The following is a 23,157-nucleotide window of genomic DNA, read 5'->3' as shown; positions in this document are numbered from 1 at the left end:
GTCTGTCTTTTCAACTGGAGTGTGGGCTTCTTGGGGGTAAGACATAGCTGGTAGTTACTCAGTAAACTATCTTACTGCTGAATGTCATATGTCTACTCCAGGCATGAAGACTAGCATGAATAACGATGTGTTAAATAAAACTCGTTGAAATAACGAAGTGACTGGGATTGGAAACAAAAAGAAGGGACAGGTTTGGAATGGGGTGGGATGAGTGAAATTCTAATTATCCTGAGCTTAAGTTAGAAGTGTAGGAGAAGGAGGAGAGTGTATTGTATTAAAAGCAAGGTGAAAAATAGCTTCAACGGGGCCATAGTAGGCAATGCTACAGGCTAAATGCTACAAGCAAGTATATCATGTTTTTCAAATTGAACACTATTAGAGGCTACTTGGTTTGCCAAACAATAATCAATTCTTTGGGGAGGAGATTGGGAGAGTAGTTTTGCTGGAACATTACCAGTCTGAGAATGTGAAGGAGCAGAAATTTGTAGGGTCCAGAAAATGCAAGGATCACAGCAAAATTAATTTAGGTGACAGTGAACAGAGCAGGCATACAATACGACCTTTATGGTGGGCATACAACAGGAACTTTTGGGAGGTGGACGGTCCTATCTGCATGTTTCTCATCAATTCTACATTTTATTCCAGCCCATATTACCCCTGTGGTTAAGGATCTCTAGAGAAAGAGAACTCTAGTATTCTCCTAGTGGATAAACTTTACTTAAATGTAAGTTAAACCCCCCACCCAAATGTTGTAATTCATATGGATTTAAAACGCAAAATGGCAAGTAGAGATGACAGGTAATTATGACTTTTTTTTTTTTTTTTTTTTTTTGAGACAGAGTGTCAATCTGTCAAGTGCAGTGGTACTATCACTGCTCACTGCAGTCTCACACTCCCAGTCTCAAATGATCCTTCTGCTTAAACTCCCGAGTAGCTAGGACTACAGGTATATGCCACCAAACCCGCCATTATTATTATTATTATTATTTTTGTAGAAACAGGATCTCACTATGTTGCCCAGGCTGGTCTTGAATTCCTGGACTCAAGAGACCCTCCCATCGCGGCTTCCCAAAGTGCTGGGATTACAGGCGTGAGCCACCAAGCCCAGATACTTTTCTGATTACTTTTCAAACACATTGTAGAGCATCCTAGAACTTGTCCTTTCCTAGCTCAGTTTATTACAGTCTGCTCATGCTCCTGAAGAGAATACAGCTTTTAGTCATTTAGACTCTGTGTGATCTTTCCTTGATTTTCTAAGGGTCCTGAGTATGTGGTCGCAGAAATAGACAAACACGTGTGCAGGACATCATAGACTCCTGCTAGGCTGGAAGTGGAGTTCCTCTCTTGTAGCCAATGTTCCCTTCCCCTCACCCTTCCACTTCCCAAAATACACACACTCAATATACAGTGGCCGTCACATCTGTTTTATAGGACCAACAAGGCTGAATCCTAAAGGTGAAGGAAGGAAATACAGAAAAAGTCCAGCGCGATCCTAGCTCAGCAGCACACAGGTTTTCACGTCTAATATTTAATTTACGGAATTTATTTTCAATCTCAATTTAATTGCTTTTCTTGAAAACATGCTTGGGACCAGGCCAACAATGGAGGGACGAATGTCACCGGGTCGGGATCTGGAAACAATCAGCTCTGTATGGTTTTAAGGACGAAGCGCCAAGATCTTAAGGAACCTGAATTCCTGGTGGGCAGTCAAGTTCTTTAATCCGCCCAAGCAGGATGTCAATGGCTTCAAAGACAAAAAGAAAATTTATTTTAAGATAGATTTTACCTTTTTAGATTAATTTTTTAAAAAGGGAACCCGTCACAAACTCCCCGATTGTTAGAGAAAAGGCCTCTCCCACCGCAGAGCCCTCTGGCACCCTGGGACAGCTCGGCGGCGGCGTCCCACCGGCCGCCCGCAACCCGTGCCGCGAGCGCGGAGTGCGGAGCGGGGGTCTTGCGTCCTCCAGAGTGGCGGGCTTCGAGAGCGCCGCAGGGCGGGCGCGGCGGGGGCAGGACCCGCCGGCCGCTCGCGTCCCCAGGGCGCTTAGGGAAGCCGCCAGCGCGTTTCCCCCAGTCCCGGGGTCCCAGCCTGGCCGAGCCACCTCTGGGCCGCCCGCCGCTGCAGTGGCAGGAAGTCCCCGGGAACTACAAATCGAGGCATGCTGGGAACGCTCTCCGCTCCTCCCAGGAAATGTCCTTTGTCCAGCCCTACAGGAAGCCCCAGTGAGGAGTCAGCCGGGCGGCCAGCCAGCCAGCGCCGCTGCAGCCGCCACCGCACAAGGGCAGACGCGCCGCGGTGCGGGGCTCGGGCCGGGGCGCGCGGTGCGCTCGCTCCCCGCCGCGCCGGCCGCCGCGCAGGTAGGAGCGTGGCTGTGGCCGGGCTCGCCCGCCTCCCGGGGATGGGGCTGGTCGGGACCGGACCCGACCGCTGCGGGGTCGGGGTGTGTGTTCGAGTGCGGTGGCGGAACGGCTGGGCGAAGTTGTACCTCGTAAAACGGACAGTTGTCCGCTCCCCTGGGGCGCAGGGGCCGGGGCTCGTGGGGTGCTCTCGCGCCCCCTGGGCCGGGGCTGAGCTCCCTCAGGGGTGTGTGGCGAGGGGCGGGGAGGAGGAGGCTGAGACGTGAGGGAGGAGACAGCGATGCGAGAGGGAATCGGAGCGTCCCGCCGACCACCGAAGGGGGCATCAGAGACCCTCGGAAAAGCGAAGCCCAGGGAGGAGCTTGGAAGGCGAGGAGAAGGTGAAGGGCTTTGTGTGCAGCTGTGGACCTTGACGGACTGCGCCCTTCTTGCCTTGACTGTCCGTGCCCCCAGCCCCCGTGGGGCTGAGGGAGAGTGGGGGGCTCCGAGGAGGGGCAGGAGAGAGGCGGCAGGTCATCTTGGGTCCCAGTGAATGCAGTGAGTGCCTCCCTTCTCTTCTCCATTCGATCCCACTCAGAGGAGCGGCTTGGGGCTGCCATCAGACCGGGCAAATGACACAATAAGGACGGGTGGGTGGAGGGAGGCGCAGCGGCTCGCAGCCCAGGAGGGGTCGCGGTCTAGCCCCGGGAGGCCTTCCAACCACAAGCGTCCGTGTCGGCAGGTGGAGGGGTGGTGGACAGAGCTGGACCTGCACCTCGCGAAGATGCCCTGCAAGCACGGGTGAGGCGCGAGTTGGGAGCAGAGGGTGAGTAAAAGGTTGAGGGGGAGCAGCGACGCAGAGGCGCTGAGTATACCTTATGGCCAGTGTACATTATGGCCACACATCGGGAATCGATTACCACTTCCTCTGGGACTTTCCACGATTTTCCTTTTTCCTAACCACCAGCCGCCACCCCCACCCCCAACCAGCCTCCCCCACAGGAGTGACTCACTCACCCCTTGCTACATGAACCCTGGGCCGAATTGAAGTCGGTGATGTATCCCTGCCCTTGTAGCGGGCATATTTGTCCTTAACCTGTAGGATGACACCAGTATTCCACATCATACCCTACTGCCTTACCCTCCTCCAGCAAGACTGAGCGCCTGGTAAATGTGGCTGGATAATGGCTACAAGTTAATTGTCTTTGAGCAGCTGTGGTGGATGCGTGGGCAACTTTGAACACAGCCCAAGAGTAACTGTTTTAACTGAACTCGGCTCACCTAAGGGGCCACTCACTGTCTCTCCTTTCTCCCCTCACCTGATTTTTTGTTGATGTCTCCAGCTGTTTACCTTCTTCTCTCAGCAAGCCAGCATATGGATATTACTTAATGGGGAATACATTTTTTTTTTTTTTTTAGACGGAGTTTCGCTCTTGTTACCCAGGCTGGAGTGCAGTGGCGCGATCTCGGCTCACCGCAACCTCCGCCTCCTGGGTTCAGGCAATTCTCCTGCCTCAGCCTCCTGAGTAGCTGGGATTACAGGCACGCGCCACCATGCCCAGCTAATTTTTTGTAGTTTTAGTGGAGACGGGGGTTTCACCACGTTGACCAGGATGGTCTCGATCTCTTGACCTCGTGATCCACCTGCCTCGGCCTCCCAAAGTGCTGGGATTACAGGCATGAGCCACCGCGCCCGGCCGGGAATACATTTTAAGAGCCAAATGAACCTTTAAGAATGCCACTCATATGGCCAGGTGGGAGTATGCAAGGCTCACGGTGGGAAGAATGATGCTGTAGGGCGTGGAGAGAGCCCTGAGCCTAACATACATGACTGGTCCCTGGCTTCTTTAGGAGAGATGAGTCATTTGAACCAAGATAAAGAATGGAATGGAGAAAAAAACCCAGTTGTCTAGAGGATAATGAAGTGAAGGAAAACGGCTCTGTGAATTCCGATGATTTCTTGTTAGAACATATTGGCCGTGTGTGTGTGTGTGTGTGTGTGTGTGTGTGTGTGTGTGTGTGTGTTGGGGGTTGTTGTTGAGGGAAAGTTGATGTCAGAAGTTCAGCCAGGCCCAACAGAGACTAAGATGGTATCTGACTGAACCACGATCATAAATGTGAAGTCAGACTGCCCTTTACATTACACAAAGGAGCACATAGATGGCCTTTCAGAACTACTGGGATAGAGGGGTAAATGGATGCTAGTCAGACAGAAGCAGCAGCTGATGCGGCTGGATTGAAGTGGTAAATGGTGACCTCACATCGGCAGCATGACTAAGGCTCATGGAGTTGCGTCACATTTCCTCTCCCTCCCTCACCAAAACCCTTTGAATTTCCTCAGAATCTACATTTTTTCCTAATTACTAGTGTCCTGTGAAGCGAAGGAGAAAGGGTAAAGGTTGGCTGCAAGGATGATAAACTAAGGCAAGAAGGAGCTTGTCTGCTTAGGTAGAAAGAAAAAAAATAGCTACAGTGCCAATGAGAGGTCTGGAGCTTGAACCTATGTCAGTATCATATGGGCTTTTCTTTGTATCTAAGATCCTACTTCTTTTTTCTTTTGTATATTTGACCTGCCCCTTAACAGGATTCTTAGTACCACACATTATGTACAGTTAATATAATCAACAAAAGTAACTCTTTACTTTGACATTTAAACTTCTTTGCAAGTCAGTGCCTACCTACCTCTGCTCTTCATTGGACCTGCACCACCTTAATTTACCTACCCGTCCTTGAAGCAAATCGCTCCCCAATCTTAGAAGATGCAGCATTCTTCTATGTCTGCGATTGTCAGGTTGAACCCCATGCTTGCTGAGCATCCCTGTCCTGTTCCTAATTCTTTTGTACATAGCCTAGCCCAGCTGATTAACTCCCTTATAGAAGTCTTCCCAAAGTTTGCATTCAGAATTAATCTTACCCCTTGGTAGTTTGTATTATTTCAATGACACCTGCTTTAGGTGTTAATACCTTACAAGTGCCCAAAGGATGTTTGATTTGAAAACATGAATAAATGAAAGAATGAGTGAAAGGATGAAAAAAACTTAGTTCTCTTTCCTTTTCCTTAGAAAAGGGGATGGAGTCTTTTTTATAGACCTGTGAGGATTCATTGCAATTGTGCAAATGAAGCCTCTAGGACATGCCAGACTGAAGTTTTCCTTTTGCTCCTAGATTAAGAGACCCTGAAAATACCTGTCATAGTGTCTAGTATAAGAACATTCACAAAAAGTTGGTTGAATAAATTCTTTGCCAGCCTAAATTTCAAACTCTATAGGCAGAATATGGAGTGGATTAATTCCAAACAAATAATCAACAATTTTTGTCATTGTCCTAGACTGAAGAAGGTAAATCTTTCCATTCAGTTATGAAGGTGCAGTGTGCTCATTAGAAAAGCAGCACTACAAGGACTGTCCTGCTGTTTGCAAGTGAGCCAGACACCTACCATGCCACTTTTATTTTTATAGCCCAGGCATCTACCAGGATTAAAATGCAGCATATTGAAGTAGAAAACCAATTAGACTCTTGAACCTCCCCCAAAGACACTGCAATATAGTAGTCCCTCACTTATCTCTAACTGGGCAATTTTTCATGCTTTTTTTATGTCATTATAATAACGGTCACCACTTATTGAACATCTGTATATCAGCTACTAAACTAGGTGATTTACATGTGTTCCTTAATCTGATGACTTACGTATTGTTATCTTCATTCTAAAAATGAGGAAACTAGGGCTTAGAAGTTAAGAAATTTGTCTGGAGTCCCAGATTCTGAACTGAGTGTAGATTGGAATTTAGGTTTGCCGACTGCCAAGTCTGTTCAGAATTTGCTTTCTATGGAAGAAAACGGACAGTTCTTTATCCTGTCTTCTCCCGAGATCCTCCACTTCCCAGATTTCCTACCAGTAACATTGTTGGGCTTCTAAAATCATCCTAATGGATCTTATTCTGAGAAAAACTTTTTTTCTCATAGATTTGTTATTTTTATGTCCTTAAACTCTCATGACCATCAGTTGGAAAGGCCAGGTTCAGAATCCCTAACAAGACCTTTGAGTACAGAACTGTGTGTGTTTGGAATTCTTTTCTTTTTTCTCCCACCCTTGGCCTGGAATTCCTCTTGCCAGGCCAAGCCTCACTTCTTCTGGGTGTTCTTTCTTGACCACACCAGGCCACCCTCAGCCTCTCCTCTAATCTCTTGCATTGTTTGAGATTCTGCAGTTCAGTGTCTTCTTAATGAAAGCAGACTTGTGTGGGTTCCCACACGTGACAGAGACTCTATGTCCAGAACACAACCTGGCATCGTTAACTCGGAAACTGAGTTAACGATGAATTGGCAACGACTAAAATGCAGAAATGGAGGCATGAAACATTATTTGCATGTTGATAGTTTGCTTCTAGTGTAGAAGAGGGATCGAAAACAGGATAATAATTGTCTTAGTTAATTTTTACCCTTTTCATGTAACTTCCAAAAGAGGTAAGTACCTTCTGGAAATATGCCAGGGCAGACCACTGTAAGCTGAGTTTTCTGAGCTTGACTAACACTGGCGCTGAATAATTATAATGTTTAATGATTTGGTGTAGCAGAGGTGGGGCATTGTTTAGTACCTTTCCCTTTGCTATCATGCCAAACCTCTCAGATGTCAGGCACATCTGAGAAAATCAAAGGGGTTTCCCTGACTGCACTTGGGAGGGGAAAAGAAGGCTGGGGAGAGGAAGGAAGATTATTCATTCTCTTTTCATCAGAGTAGCAAGATTTGTGTGGGGTATGGATTTGGCATTCATTGCATCATGTATTGATAGGGGATGGTAAAAAGATCAGGAGCTTCTCCTCTTTGGGTAGAAGAGGGTTTAACCTGTTACAAGGTTGAACCCATCTCCTGAGGTTGACCAAACCTTTTTTCCTGACCTCAAGGGTGCACAGAACTCTGAAAGCCCTGGTATAAACACAGCATGCTGTGGGTTGTTATGAGCACATTAGTCATGTTGAAGGAGAATAGGACAGTTCTTGGGATCACTGAATCTATTAGCAAGTCATGTTCTGTGCATCCCTAGGCCAGCAACAGTGTTCCAGCAGGTGTGTGGGAGGGTCACATGTGATAGTTCAGGTTTCTCCTTCCTGTGGAGGCTAAATTTGCTATGTGTAGTTAAAGGGAAAGGGCCTACTTTTATTCAGAGAGTTACTTCGGATATATATGGTCTTCTGAGAAGCTTATCAGGATCTTACCATAATTATAAAACAGGAATAAACCTTTTGGCTTTTATTTGCTAAGAAGTGTTTTGCTTTGGCTCAGCATCTCAGAGCTATTTCATGTGCTTGGCACATCGTTGATGGTTGATGAAGTTTAGCAGGGCACTACAGGAAGATTTTTCCAGTTCTTGACCATTTTTCCCTCCTATACTTGGAAATCTTTGTGAATTTCAAAGAATCGCTTTATTTTTGTTTTGTTAGTTTTTAAAACAATCCTTCAGGCAGGTATTGATAATGATTTCTGATAATAGAAAGTGTTTTCAAAAAGCTGTGCTCAAAAAAAGTTCATTAGAATCTAATCTCTACAACAGAGAATCTAGAATAATGGGTAGTGCATGGTGAGGGTTTGATAAATATTTGTTGAATGAATATGTTATATTTTTAAAAGTTTTATTTTGATTTGTTCCTAAAATGATGGCGCAGACAATATTTTTACAATGAGGTGTGGTAAGGTTGTATGCTTATACATCATATAAGCTGGGTAAGATATTTCACAGGTATGTACATATATAATTTCAAAAATATTTTAGAGCAGTTTTAGGTTCACAGAAAAACTGAGCAGAAAGTAGGGTTCCTGCCTGCCTTCTGCTCCCACACATGTACAGCCTCCACCACTCTCAGCATCCTGCCCCAGAGTGATACATTTGGTACAACTTATGAACTTATATTGATACATCATTATCACCCAAAATCCTTAATTTACTTTAGGGTTCACTCTTGATGTATATTCTATGGTTTTGACAAATGTATAATGACAGGTATCTGCCATTATAGTAGGGTACAGAATAGTTTCACTGTCCTAGACACCTTCTGTGCTCCACTTATTTATTCCTCCCTTCTTCTAACCTCTGGCCACCAGTGATCTTCTTACTGTCTCCATAGTTTGTCATATGGTTGGAATGATACAGTAGGTGACCTTTTCATATTGGCTTCTGTCATTTGGTAGTATACGTTTTAATGTTTCTCCATGTTTTTTCATGGCTTGATAGCTCATTTGGTGTTGTGTTTGGATTTTGGCCATTCCAATAGGCGAGTCGTGGCATCTTGTTTTAACTTGACATTCTCAAGTGACATTCATGTTTTGTACTAGTTGGTTCTCATGCTGCTATGAAGAAATACCCAAGACCGGGTAATTTATAAGGAAAAGAGGTTTAATTGACTCACAGTTCTGCATGACTGGAGAGGCCTCGGGAAACTTACAATCATGGCAGAAGGGGAAGCAAACCCATCCTTCTTCACATGGCAGCAGAAGAGAGAAGTGCCAAGCAAAGGGGGAAAAGCTCCTTATAAAACCATCAGATCTGTGAGAACTCTCACTATCAGGAGAACAGCCTGAGGGTAACTGCCCCCATGATTCAGTTACTTCCTACCTGGTCCCTTCCATGACACATGGGGATTATGGGAACTACAATTTAAGATGAGTTTTATGTGGGGACACAGCCAAACCATATCAATGTTGAACATCTTTTCATTCATTTGCCTATTTGCCATCTGTATATTTTCTTTGGTGAGATGTCTGTTCAGATCTTTTGCCCATTTTTTTCATTGGGTTGTTTGTTTTCTTATTGTTTTAAGAGTTCTTTCTGTATCTTGGTTAACAGTCTTTTATCATATATGTCTGTTGCAAATATTTTCTACCCATCTGTGACTCATTTTCTTTTTCTTTCTTTTTTTATGTATATTAGCTTTCCCCATCTTTTCTTTTTTGGGGGGTGTGTATGTGCCAGATTTAATATAAAACTAGTTTACCCCAGAACTGAGAAACCACAATGTGAAATTAACTTGAAGAAACACTCGCCTTGTACCACTCCCACCCTTATAATAATAAGTGTCAGTTGAACTTAACCAGACTGCAGCCACAACCTACACCAGTCTGGGGGGGCAGTTGTCACAGGACATCCTTCGTTCCTGTTTCTTCACTTCCTAATACGAGCTTATGTTTATTGATTGAATTGGTGATGTGGTAAGTATTCCTGGTCAACACCTCCGATATGGCATGTAATCTTTACTAACTTAATCTTAAGAGCCTTCGTTTGTTTCTTAGCCTAATTCTGGGCCTTTAGAAAAAGGGTTTTCTAAGGCTGATGATTCTATGTAGGTGAAAAGAGCAATCAAGAAACCCATGCCTGGCTGGGTGTGGTGGCTTACGCCTGTAATCCCAGCACTCTGGGAGGCCAAGGCAGATGGATCACGAGGTCAAGAGATCAAGACCATCCTGGCCAACATGATGAAAGCCCGTCTCTACTAAAAATACAAAAAAAAAAAAAAAAAAAAAAAAAAAAAAAAAAAAATAGCTGGATGTGGTGGTGCATGCCTGTAATCCCAGCTACTCAGGAGGCTGAGGCAGGAGAATCGCTTGAACCCAGGAGGCAGCGGTGGCAGTGAACCAAGATTGCGCCACTGCACTCCAGCCCAGGCAACAGAGCAAGACTCCGTCTCAAAAGAAAAAGAACTCCATGCCTTTCTTGTCGTAGTAAGAAAAACAAAACAAAACACGAAACCTTTGAAAACTGCCAGAGAATAAAACTTTAGTCTGAATAGCCACTCTTAATGTTAAATACAAATCTTTCCTGAATTTGAATGTACTCTCTGCCCTTCCACACCCAGCAACTTCTTTAGTCTCATAATTACTTTGAAGGTTGAATGTTGGTCTTTCTTCATTTGCCATTTAATTTCTGTGACTGCTAGTCCCAACTTTCACTGGGTGGGAGAGAAGCAGCTGTCCTGTCGTAGTGGGACAGTCTAGTAGCATTCCCCACAATGAATGTAAACAGCTCCGTGCCACCTCTGTTTGCACAGCTGAATCAAGGGTTAAACCCTTGGAGTGCAGGGAGGACCCATACAGGGGCACTTGATACAAAGCGTGCTGGCATTGGGGCCAAGAGATGCCGAATTGTCTTTTGAGAATGGTCTGCCTAACCTTTGAGGCTAATTGCCACTTCCTGTCATGGCTCCCTATTTAGCAGGGTAATTAAGAATGCTTGGCTCCTGGTGCTAACAGGTTATTGGATCCAGTTAGGAGCGCTGGGTTTTCTCTATGGCGCTGCCTTACCTGATGTGATTTTGCTGGATCACTACATTTCCTAGTCTTTTTAGTTCTTCCTTTTGAGACTGAGGGGGAGAAATAATTACTCCTGATTTTATCCACTTCAAGAACTATTTGAAGGCTTCTTGTGTGAGGAAATTATCAAAGCAAATAAAATGCTTGTTCCCATAAGGGACTTACAGTTGGGAGGTGGTAGGGGAAAAGGGAGAGCCAAAAATAAGATATGAATTATTGTAAGTATGATTCTATTTAAATAGCTAATATTAGACAATAAGAAAAAGTATCTTAAGTCATGCAAAGTGAAAAAATAATAATTTTATCTGGGCACTTAATATTCCTATAAGGTAGGTTCAGTTGTTCTCTCTGTTTTATAAGGAAAACTAAGGCTAAAAGAGGTTGAACAACTTGCTTACGGCTAACAGCTAGACTGGATTCATACAGGTGGTATGACTCCAGAACCCTGTTTGGTTTTTTGGTTGTTTTGATACAGGATGTCTCTCTGTCACCCAGGCTGAAGTGCAGTGGTGTAAATACCTTCGGGGCACAAGCTGTCCTCCCGCCCCAGCCCTCCAATTAGCTGGGATTACAGGTGTATGCCACCACATCTAGCTTTTTTTTTTTTTTTTTTTTTGTAGAGATGGGGTTTTGCTCTGTTGCCCAGGCTGATTTTGCACTCCTGAGCTCAAGTGATCCATGGGCCTCAGCCCCGCAAAGTGCTGGGATTACAGGGCCACAGCGCCTGGCCAGAATCTGAGCTTTTAACCATTATAGGTGCCGCTGCCTCCAGAAAAGGACAGACTGGCTTTGTGGAGGAAAAGTATACCGGGGAGAACAGAGGCCTTCTGGGGGAATTTAGAGCAATCCTTTTGGGCTGGGGTTAGGGGACAGAGGTTAAGATGAGGCAAGAGAGCCTTAGGCTACATTGTTGGTGACTTAGAGTCTGTGCTTCTATGACAGAGTCACTTAGGGATTTCTGAGCAGAATAATAAAGTGGCAGTTATGTTTTAAGATTGATGCAGGAATGACACATAGGTGCATGTAACTAGTAAGAGTATATACTGCGGCGATAGTGGCAACTGAAAAAAGAGAGAAGTAGAAAGAACATGGTAACTGATTTGATTGAAAGGGTGAGGGACGGGTCAAAGTTGCATCCAGGGTTTTGAGCTTCTGAGAACAAAGACAGCTTTAACAGAAATGGACACCGCCAGGAGGAGCTGATTTGTAGCAGAGATTCAAGAAAAGAACTAATACTTGTTTTTCAGTCTGACATGGGCCAGATACATTACAAATGGAAATTCATTGAGTCTTTATAGCATCCTTTCAAGGTAGCTTGTTTTCCCCTATTACGTAGAGGATTAAACTAAGACTCAAAGAGGTGAGATAAGTGTCCCAGGGCACGCCTTGTGTCAGTGGCAGACTTCTACTTGAACTTGGGCTGTTGATCCCTTCGCATGTGCTTTTCCTGTTTCTGCGGCCTCCTGTCCCTTGTCACATGGGACATGCAGGACAGCACTTCAGGACTGGAAGGGACCTTCAAGCTCCTCAGTCCTAACACTCGGGCATCATGAGAAATGTGGATCTGGAGTGCAGGTCAGGGACTGGGTGAGAGGTTCAAATTTGTGAGGTCTTTGGACAGAAGGCATGTATAAAGCTATAGGAAGAGGCAAAACCGTGGAGGGAGAGGGAGAAGAAAATGTCAAAAGACACTTGAAGCTTCACCTATTTCAGGAGTTAAGAAGAAGGGACAGGGTGTTCAGTGAAGTGTGAGGAGGGCTAGACAGTGCAGTATCATGGGGGCTCAGCAAAGGGAATTTCCAAGGATAGTCTCAACAGGATTTTCGAGACCATTTACTGAGCTCCTATTAAATGCCAAGCACTTTACAGTGTTGATGGTGAGAGAAAGGAGAAGAGGAGACCATTGAATTTGGAAGGTAGAAAAATATAGCTGATAACTGATGTGGGCCTGGATCACTAACTGAATGTTAGCAGTTAACACTGTCTGCTGATGTCCCATCTGGAAGCCCAGGTTCACTGGGAAACTGTGAGCGTGTGGTAGTGGTGGTAGTGATGTTAGTTTTTAACTGGGGCTCATGAGCACTTATTCTTCCTTTTCCCAATAGTCTGTGAGATTTATTTGGCAGAAAAATGGCATTGCAAGAGAAAATATAATACAGTTTGATAATTGATTTTAGTCATTTAAAAATGATATTGTAGAATAAGGCAGTCTCCCCTTTTAATGAGTTTCAGAGTTCGAATGGAAAAATGTCTTTAAAGGTTTTTTTTGTTTGTTTGTTTTGAGATGGAATCTAGCTCTGTCATCCAGGCTAGAGTGCAGTGGCGCGATCTCGGCTCACTGCAACCTCTGCCTCCTGGGTTCAAGTGATTCTCCTGTCTCAGCCTCCCGCGTAGCTGGGATTACAGGCACCCACCACCACACCTAGCTAATTTTTGTATTTTTAGTAGAGACAGGGTTTCACTGTGTTGGGTAGGCTGGTCTCAAACTCCTGACTCCATGAACCACCCACCTCAACCTCCCAAACTGCAGGATTACAAGCGTGAGCCACCGTGCCCTGTGGTCTTTAAAGATTTTTTTAAATGGTGTAACCAGTACTGCTGAGGCTTCCTGGTTTTCCGCTCCACTTTCTGCCTCTCCTGCCTGTGTTTCTCTCTCTCACACACATACATACACACACAGACGATGACTTTTTTCAAATACTATACAAAGGACTCAGTATCATTCAGTGTTTACTGTAACACTTCATTAAGTCAATGCTAATTCAAACAACTGCTTTTTTTTTTCTAGCCAACAAGCTGTTCTGTTTTTCTCTAGTAAAAATAGCAGAGAATCCAAAACCTGTTAAGTCAGAGATCTTTTCTGAGGATCACAAGAAACTAAGTTTGAAGAACATTTTCTATGTTTTTCTAGAGGAAAAATAATTGAAATGATAATAGGCAAAAAATTAGCAGGCGTCTGGAAGAAAACAAGAAAAATGGAGTCAGTGAAATGCTGTCACTAAAGCCAGAGCACTAAACTCAGGAATATGACAGAGTGGGTTGGAAGAATGTGGTCCAAGGGCGATTGTACGTAAAAGGAATCCAGTAACCTGAAGGGTGGTCCCATCGTCTACCAACTTGACACCTTTGTGAATTTATATTGTGAGATTTTCTCATCATCTGTGGGTACATTCTCTACAGCAAAGGGTACTTGGAGTGGTGCTGTCCTTGCCACCAGACACACATCTGCACAACTTCCCATACGGGGACGGCAAAGCTGGTAAAGCACAGGGTGGAGCTGAGAAACTGTACTTGTAGTAATGGGTCACGTTGGATGAACTGAGTCCTTCATCCTATGCTGCAGTTAAGTGTGAACTAGGCCTCCTTATGTTGCAGTTTTGTGTAACTCCCCGAAGGCCCTTCTTTATCTGGGTATTTGCATGTAATTCTTTGCAGGCAAGATGACTTTCCTAACACTTTGAAGATTTGTTAGGAAGGAGTTGGTGACTTTGTCCAGATTTTAATTATTTTTCCATTGAGAGGAGAAGGATTAACTAACGAAGCATTTTGTGTACCGGCTAGGTTATGGCGTGATTAATGTGATTTTACTCAGTGTCCAAGTAAGCAGCTGATAGGAGCCATAAACCTGGGGTCAAGCTTATACATTAGATACATCCTAGAAAGGCAGGGTGTTACAGTCTTGAAGAATAACTTCTCTCCCTCTTAGTGCACCTGTCACATAACATGAGTGACTAGGAAGTGAAAAGCAGGTGAACTCATGATGCTGGGAGACCTGAATCGCAAGTGTGAATTAGCCAAGCACGATAGGCTATGTTAGATTGAATGGCAAAGGGGCATTGGAACAAAGGTTAATATGCCAGTGATTAGGCTCGAGTCTGCCCTTAACTGGTGTGTTCACGGGCAATTCACTTAACCTTTCTCGGGCTCCATTGTCTGATTCACCTGTAAAATAGGATGTTAGGTCCCTCACTCTCCATCTCTATTTGAAATTTACTGATATTTTTGTCTGTGCTGCTACCTGCTTTTGGACTTACTGCCATTGTCTTCTCCACCAGCATACCAAAAGATCTTGTGGCATATAGTGGTGAAATAGCTCTTATCCCTCTTACCCAAAAGCACTCTGGATGATTTCTGAATTGTTATGATAAGGAGACATATCATGAGTCCTTTGTAATAGCAGTTTACAACAGGGTTTTTGTTTTTTTCCCATGGATCCTTTCAGGGTCCAAGAAAAAGCTATGGGCCTTCTCATCAGAAGAAAGTGCCTACAAACACATTTCCATAAGGTTGCAGGGAGTTCACAGATCCTGAGACCCTCAGGCTAAGAACTCATGCTCAAGAAAAATACTGTTATTCAATTTGTAAGTTTGTATAGTACTGTTGCGTCTTTGGGAAATGCTAGGAACTAAAGGTAAGGAACCCAGACTGAACCTGATGAATGACTTAGTAACGGATGTTCAAGTTATGAATGAATCCCAGACATGCAAGCCTTCTTGAGACACGTGTCACTTTCTGGAGGAAAGCTGTATCCCGTGAGTGCGCGTGTGCATCATAGATTTACCGTGCACCATTGGCTGAAACAGAAAATATCTGTGCGCTTTCAGTTCTCATGTAAAGTGGGAACATGATATCTTCTAGTGGCTCTCTCTACAGTATGGTATGAAGCAATTTGGATGGCATCCTCAGAGTTTCTCTGAGTGCTGTCTGAGGACACTGTCTAAATTTAAAAGTTCTTAGTTTGGGCTAGTAAAGTAAATCTTTTCCTGTCAGAGTTCATCTTGTGGAGATCACATTTTCATAAATCACTACTGTATTACCTCCTTTTTCAAACATACACACTCTTCCATTTTTCATCCTCTGAGAAGGTCATTCTAGGCGGGACCAGTTATTGATGTATTTAATCTACTGGACCCTGACATCATTTCATCAGTTTGTCTGTCCTGGGGATAAAGCCCTCCCCTCATAGAATTGTCACAACTGGGACCCCTAATCCAGCTTATCCCTTCTTGGTCTGGAGTGTAGACTTATTAATAGTGGAAATAAACAAGTGAGCAGGATCCTTTTTTTAGTTGTTTGGAAATATAAAAGTAGATGAAAACGGAAACAGAATCTGATTCTATTTTGAACATAACAGCTATTCCTTTATCTCATTTTTAAAAAGAGCAAAAAGCATCAAACTTAAGTTTCTTTCCATTAGTATCCTTGCTTCCCTGCCCCTTCTCCCAGTTCCCATGAGCTTTATTCAGTATTAAGCCTAGTAACCACTCTTGTTTTGGCATGATTTAGAAAAGCAGGCTATTCCTTTTATGGAAATCACTGATATTTTATTATGTTCTGGCCAGTACTTAAATGAACATAAATAACCCAAAATTTCAGAAAAAAAAGTTATCCATTTAAAAACATAGTAAGTTTTCTAGCAAATATATAAAAGTAGATAGAGTAGTGTAATAAGCCTACATATATGTGACCACCCAGCTTCCACAGTGGTCAATATATGGCCAATCTTGTTTCCTGTGTACCTCTGCCCATTCCTTTTCTCCCAGGAATTATGTTGAAGCAAATTCCAGACATACTATTTCACTTGTAAGTTTTTCATTATATATCTTTTAAAGATATAAGAACTCTTTGTACACTTAATCTCAGTACCAACACCTGAAAAAGTGAAGTTCCTTGATATCAAATCTCTAATCAGTGTTCACAGTTCCCCGGTTGTCTTATAACTTCATTTTGTGGTTTGTAAGTTTGAGTTGGCATTCAAATAGGGTCAGTATATTGGGGTTAGTTGATCGTGTTTATGTTTTTTGAGCTATAGGTCTCTCTACTACCCCCCACCTTTGTTTTTGCCATTTTGTCACTATTGCATTGTTATTGAAGAATATGGATCATGTGTATTACACACTTTCGTATGATCTGGGTTTTGTTTAAGGAAATAAGAGTAACACAGGTATGTAATTGTTTAAAAAGTGTTTTAAAGTATATGCAAATGTTTTACTTCATGCCGAAAACTAGCTATGGACGTTGACAATTAGGCAGGAAAATTCAGGCATCAGGTGATTTCCTTACATTTTTATTCCTGGTTTTTTTTTTTTTTTTTTTTTTTTTTTAGATATCTTGGCAGATTATAAGGAGAAGTGTCACTTACCCACTGCTGAAATGCACTGGGCTGGAACATGCCAGCCATTCTTCATCAACAACACCAAACAGTTATTTTGGGCAGAGAGTTGGAAGAGCAGTTTTTGTTGTTGCTGTTGTTGAATCTACAGTGGGAAGCAGAGGTGATTAAATGTATGCCTCAAGTCCTTTGGCCCTAACACCGTCTCTCCTTATTTGTTATGATAAGCATTCTCTTTAGGGCTGTTCATTACAGTGGAAATATGATCACAGAATCATCTGGGTTGGAAAAGACTTCCTGAGGTCACCTGGTCCCATCTGGCAACATTAACATGGGATTCCAGCATCAACTTTCCCAGAACAAGGCTGTTTGCTGACAACTCCCATAACTGACATAAACCCCTTGTGCAGTCTTAGCCTGTTTTCCCTTCTGTCCTTCAGTGAAATAGATGATTAAATTGCATGTCTTTCTGCTGTAGGAGTGTGTGCCCATACACACATGTGGCTGTGTAGATCTTAAAGATGAATCTTGATTTTTCCCTGCTGTCCTTCATAGCACATATACCCTGAGACTCTATTCAACTATCTGTATATAGTAATGGTTTTTAGAAAAAATGTTTCTATGGGTAAATATGAAATATGATTTAATTCTGCAGACTACGCTTTTAAGCTAGAGTATGTATGATGGTTAATTTTTTGTGTCAATTTGGCTGGGCCACAGAATGCCAAGATTTGTTGTCGAACATTATTCTGGGTGTTTCTGTGAGGATGTTTTTTAGATGAGGATAACATATAAATCAGTGGACTTTGAGTAGATTACCCTCCATAATGTGGGTGGGCCTTATCCAATCAGTTGAAGGCCTGAATAGAACAAATGGACTGATCTTCAGAGGAATTTTTTTAGCAGATAGCTTTTAGCCAAGAACTGCATCTGCTCTCCTGGGTCTCCAGCCTGGCTGCCCACCCTACAGATAGATTTTGGACTTGCCAGACCCTATAATGGCATAAGCCAGTTCTTGATGATAAATCTCTCTCTCTCTCACACACACACACACACACACACACACACCCTATTGGTCTATGGGTTCTGTTTCTCAGGAGGACCCTGATTAATCAGTGTGTAAAAAAAAAAAAAGAGCCACGTATATGTCCTTGATTTATCTGGCTATTTTTTGGAAGATGCGTTTTATATTAAAGAACTGCAAAGATCATTGGAGACACCATCAGCAAAATTGAGTCTGGTCACAACTCTTCTAGTAAAACCTGACTTTCAATCACTTTTCCTTTTTAGCCTCAGTTTCTTCTCTGTAAAAGAAGGTTGAAGAAAGGGGTTTCCACGGTCTGTGATTTCATGAAATGCAAACATGGAATATTTGAGCCAGCTGCTGAGAAGGTGTCTAGAGATAATTCTGAGGGCTGCCCAAAGTTTCTCTCAGTAAATAAAACCACTGAGGTTGTAAAACAGTACTGGTGGTGGAGCACAGGGAATTAAAAAACCACGAACAGAAGGATTTCCTGGATGTGAGGAAAATATACAGGAAAATGGGTCACCCTGATTTATGTTGCAGAAGATTTTAATCAGTTAAATGTAAAATATGGATAGTAAATGCCAACAGGAAAACCTTTAGCTTTTGTGACTTCTCAGCTGAGGGCAGTTACTCTAACTTTGGGGCACTTAGGATCTGTGTCTGCACTGGACTATTCTTACTTTGTGCAGGAGGAACAGGGTGGTGGTGGAGGATTGGCAATTGTGATAAGCTGAAGCCTTCAGGCTAAACTGAGGGGCCCTAGCCTGACTGATGGACAGGAAATGCCTGACCCCAAGGGCGTTTGTGCTATTCCTGACCACAGAGTTTGGAAGGAGCCTCAGACCTGCACTGACCGTGGGGATGTAGGTTGATTGCACTGTTGCCTTGGTTTTGAGCCTTCTTTTTTCAACTTGGGCGTTTCTCTCCAGGTGAAAAAGCAGTAACCACAAGGCAGAAACCATATGATTTTAGCTACTCTTGTCTGGAGAGCGGGCAACACTTAGCCGCAGTCATCTTTTGGCTGTACCTGTCTGGAATTAACGTTCACCCTCATGCAGCAGTCTGCCACTTGGGTGGCTGGCATTTTGGGGTGGCCAGTCTGGGTTTGTGCCTGGCAAAGCCAGCTAAGGGGAAGTGTGCCTGCCCCGTTTGTATGTGGACACCCTCTGTGTAAGGTGCTTTACCCCATGCCAGTAGGGCATCCTCGGCAAATATGGCAAGGTGGCTCTGTTTGCCCTTTGCGTTCCTTTTGACCATAAACTTAGCAGTGAGGAGGCAGGACCCTGATGGTCATATCCCCTGAGAGGCTGGCTGACTTTTTACCCAGTTGGTGCTGAAGATGGACAAATGATTAACCCCCTGGAATCCCTGGTTAGCCCCCAGTTGTGGTCATGAGTTCAGCCTTTTGAACCGCAGGCTGAAACTGTTTTTCCAGCACTCTACCCAATCGGGTGTCCCCGCCTGGACTCTGCTATGGAAACTCTCCCTTGGGAGACAGTGGTGGGCAGGGGGCGTGGGAAGAGGAGGGAGGAAGAAGCCTCCAGCTGCTGCTGGCCGGCCCTGCGTCCCCCTGAGGAGGTAGGGAAGGGACCCTCGAGATGAGGGGGAGCCAGGAAAGGAGCTGCAGTCTAGAGGCCCGAGTGGGAGCCGCTCCTGGCCCGCCGCCCGCCGGGCCACTTCCTTCCCCTGACATGACAGCCCAGCAGGCTGGCTCCCTGCCACCTGGCAGCCGCCTCGGCCGGTGACTCCTCAGCCCTCTGCCCGGGGGGCTGGCGGGGCCCAGGCGGGGCCGGGAGCGATCTGCTCTGGAGCCGGCCGTCCCCGCTGGTCGGGGCTGCTTCGCGGGGGACTGGCCTCCCTCGTCCCGTCCTGACGCTCTGGCCAGCTGCTCCTTCGGGGCGCCCGTGAACGGGGACACCGCGGCCTCTCCCGGAGAGAGACGCCGCCTGGGCGTCAGCTTCACGGGCCTCAGTGTGCTTTATAGGTCACCTGGGTCACCCCGATTTAGCTCTGCTGCTGAGTCGAAGGATGGACCCGCTGCCCTGCCGTGGGAGGTGCGAGGGGCGCGAAGGCAGCTCCCGGGGCGCATCCGGGCGGGGCTGCGGGGGTCCGCGCAGAAGGCTGCCCCGGGGAGGCGGCAGCCGCGCCCCTGCTTTATCTTTGAGTGGCTGGGAGACTTGGTACTATTTCTGGCCTTGGTTTCTAAGTACAATCCAGGAAGGTGGGTGAGACCTGTGCATTCCTCTGCCCTAACCTCTTCATAGGAAGTTAGGTTAAATATGCAAAGTGGTGGGGCTCTTGTTCAATAGGGCTCGTTTCTTACAGGTAACCCCAAAGTGGGGATCGGGAGAATGTGCCAGTTAACTTGGTTTAAATTCTAATTCTGGCTCTGCTACTGGCTTCAGTTACCCTCCCCCTCTTCCCACCTCATCCCCTCCCTTCCTCTTTTTTGAGATGGGGTCTTGCTGTTTCTCAGGCAGGAATGCAGTGGGGACAGTCTTGGCTCATGGCAGCCTGGAACTCCTGGGCTCAAGCGATCCTCCTGCCTCCGCCTCCCAAGCAGCTGGGGCTAAAGGCATATGCCACCACACCCAGTTATTATTATTATTTTTTAATTTTTGTAGAGAAGGGGTCTTGCTGTGTTGACCAGGCTGGAGTCTTTTTTTTTTTTTTTTAAAGATATTTTTTCACATTTACTTCTGCTCTGTATCAGTGACTTAAAAGTGATCTTTCTTTCAAGTGAGGCTGAGTTTGTTTAGAAGGCTCTTGAGCATTTTCCTAGTGACAGGGTGATAAGCCTTACTTTTTTGAGATGGGGGTAGGGGAAAGGGACATGAAAATATCGCAAGTTCTAGAAACCAGAATTTGAGCAGTCTTATTGAAGCTGCCCAATCCCACCCTGAAGTGATCTATATCCAGGAAAAAGGTTTTGTGATGGTGGTGGTGGAGCGTTTGGGGATTAAGAGTTTGCTGTGTGGATTAACAAGCTGGAGCTGGAAGTGTCTAATGAAACTGACAATGGTGGTCACCTGTGTGTCATAGGACAAGCTCGAAGAGGACTCAGGAACATTCGACCCAGCCTTGTCATGGAACAGAAGCCCGGATGGGGCAAATACTTGAAGTCACACAGCATAGTGGTTGTGCTAGCCAAAAATCAGAATTGCTTCCCTTAGTGATTACCACTAGATGTAGAATTAGTTTTGTATGCTCACCACTTTGTTGATTTTCCTCCTTAAATTTCTTTTCCTTCTTACTGGTGGAAGGAGAACTCCCTTACAGATGATGTAAGTCAGGGCTTACTGAACCAGGCACCCACACCCTATTTAGCTTTAGACCTATACTCTGTATACAGGATGGACTATCAGCAGCTAAAAACCAACTGAATTTGGAATTAAACCTTTCTCCCTCCACCCACCTCCCTTAAGCGACTAGCCCCTCCCTGGTTCTTGTCTCCACATGGTGGGTTGTTCATTAATAGAACCTTTAGCAGCAAGGCTGGGGGACGTTGTTTGTACTTGCCAAAGGCCATTCTCCATCAACGTAGCTGTGAATCGGTGACCCCCCCAATTTAGAATGAGGGTGTGTATAATTTTCTTAAGAAGCTGGCTGAGTTTCATTATAACTACCATTTATTGTGTCTCTAACATGCCAGCAGCTTTTACAAACATTAATCTTTGTGGCTCGAGAAATAGCCCTGCAAGGTCGGAGACAGCCTCCTGGTTCTTATAGATGCAGAATCTGAGATTCAGCAAGGCTAAGAAACTCATACAAGGTAAAGTGGCTGGCAGAGAGCAGAGGATTCACACCCAGCTCAATCTGGCCACGAAGCTATCACACTGCCCTGCTGCCCGTTGGATATCCAGCTCCAACATTACCTAACACAACATGTCGCTAGTTTTTGAGAATGCATGGGATACAACAAAATGTACCTGAATATCTGACACTTTATACCATGGTGTCTAGTGTTTTTGAATATTACGTTTTCTAGATTGAGGTTATCACAACTCCTGCCCTTGTCTTCCTTTTTGTTGCTTCTAGAGTAATTGTCGTTTTTTTTGTTTTTTTTTTTGAGACAGAGTTTCGCTCTTGTTACCCAGGCTGGAGTGCAATGGCGCAATCTTGGCTCACAGCAACCTCCGCCTCCTGGGTTCAGGCAATTCTCCTGCCTCAGCCTCCTCAGTAGCTGGGATTACAGGCACGCGCCACCATGCCCAGCTAATTTTTTGTAGTTTTAGTAGAGACGGGGTTTCACCATGTTGACCAGGATGGTCTCGATCTCTTGACCTCGTGATCCACCCGCCTCGGCCTCCCAAAGTGCTGGGATTACAGGCTTGAGCCACCGCGCCCGGCCCGGTTTCTTTTAACATAACCTATCATGTTAAAAAAGAAAGTTGGTTTTCTGATTAAAAAAAAGGTCAAGTCTTCTCAAACTGTATACGAGCTTCTGGTTAAGAATGTGTGTATGGGAGCTAGACTTGCAAGGGTATGTATCCCTGCTCTGCAATTTATAATTTGTATGGCTTTGGAACAGTCACTTCTGTTCCTGCTTCCTCTTTTTGAAGCTGGAAATAATATCCTACTTCATTAGGTTAACGTCAAATACGTTAATAGCTGTAAAGCCCCCAAAGTGACCGAGATGTTTAACATTTTAATAAACTTCTAGCCTGTCTCTGACCTGTGTATACATGTGTAACTATACATGTAGGTATGCATATAAGCCAAAATGAAATATTTTTCAACCAGCTGCTTTTCGTATATTGTTGTTACCTTTCCTAACCTCTAAATAACCTTCTCTACTACCTGACAACTGCCTAAAACCCCATGACATGCTGGTGTGAATGGAACTGAATCCGTGTTACTGGGTATGCAGATTTCCAGTTTTGCACTAACATAACGCATTTTTAAACAAATTTGAGTAGCTGTTGGATGGTATCTGGGTGACAAGAGCTTCAGGCTCTTTTCAGAGCACTCCTAATCCTCCCTTCCCAAGTCTAAATGAAAATGAGAATACTATTCAGTCATAAAAAAAGAATGAACTCTGCCATTTGCGGCAACATGGACAGAACTGGAGGACATTGAGATAAGCTAGGAACAGAAAGTTAGACACAGTGTGTTCTCACTCATATATGAAAGCTAAAAAATGTTGATCTCATAGAAGTAAAAAAGTAGAGGCTGGGCGCAGTGGCTCACGCCTGTAATCCCAGCACTTTGGGAGGCCGAGGCGGGTGGATCACGAGGTTGAGAGATCGAGACCATCCTGGTCAACATGGTGAAACCCCGTCTCTACCAAAAATACAAAAAATTAGCTGGGCATGGTGGTGCGTGCCTGTAGTCCCAGCTACTCAGGAGGCTGAGGCAGGAGAATTGCCTGAACCCAGGAGG

General features: G+C 44.7%; 1 protein-coding gene and 1 long non-coding RNA gene across 4 annotated transcripts in view; one reads left to right on the top strand and one right to left on the bottom strand.

The window, feature by feature from the left end:
* Nucleotides 1-1,512: 1,512 nt before the first annotated feature.
* Nucleotides 1,513-2,319, bottom strand: LOC119469694. Its single transcript, XR_005198530.1, has 2 exons — nucleotides 1,921-2,319; nucleotides 1,513-1,744 (listed from the first exon to the last, which is right to left on the bottom strand). It is a non-coding gene; the product is annotated as an uncharacterized LOC119469694 (long non-coding RNA).
* ZNF697 (zinc finger protein 697) overlaps nucleotides 2,235-23,157 on the top strand; it is a 31,055-nt gene continuing 10,132 nt past the window's right edge. The window contains exon 1 of one of the 3 annotated variants that reach the window (XM_037735299.1): nucleotides 2,235-2,738. The gene's annotated coding sequence lies outside the window, so the exon portion shown is untranslated. Of the gene's footprint in view, nucleotides 3,164-23,157 lie in introns of all 3 variants that reach the window. The other 2 variants (XM_017519773.2, XM_037735298.1) reach the window with 2 other exon arrangements.

The sequence above is a fragment of the Cebus imitator genome, unplaced genomic scaffold (genome assembly GCF_001604975.1).
Source record: "Cebus imitator isolate Cc_AM_T3 unplaced genomic scaffold, Cebus_imitator-1.0 Scaffold774, whole genome shotgun sequence".
NCBI lineage: Eukaryota > Metazoa > Chordata > Mammalia > Primates > Cebidae > Cebus > Cebus imitator.
Note: the sequence above shows the minus strand (reverse complement) of the source record. Positions and strands in the feature narration are given on the sequence as shown.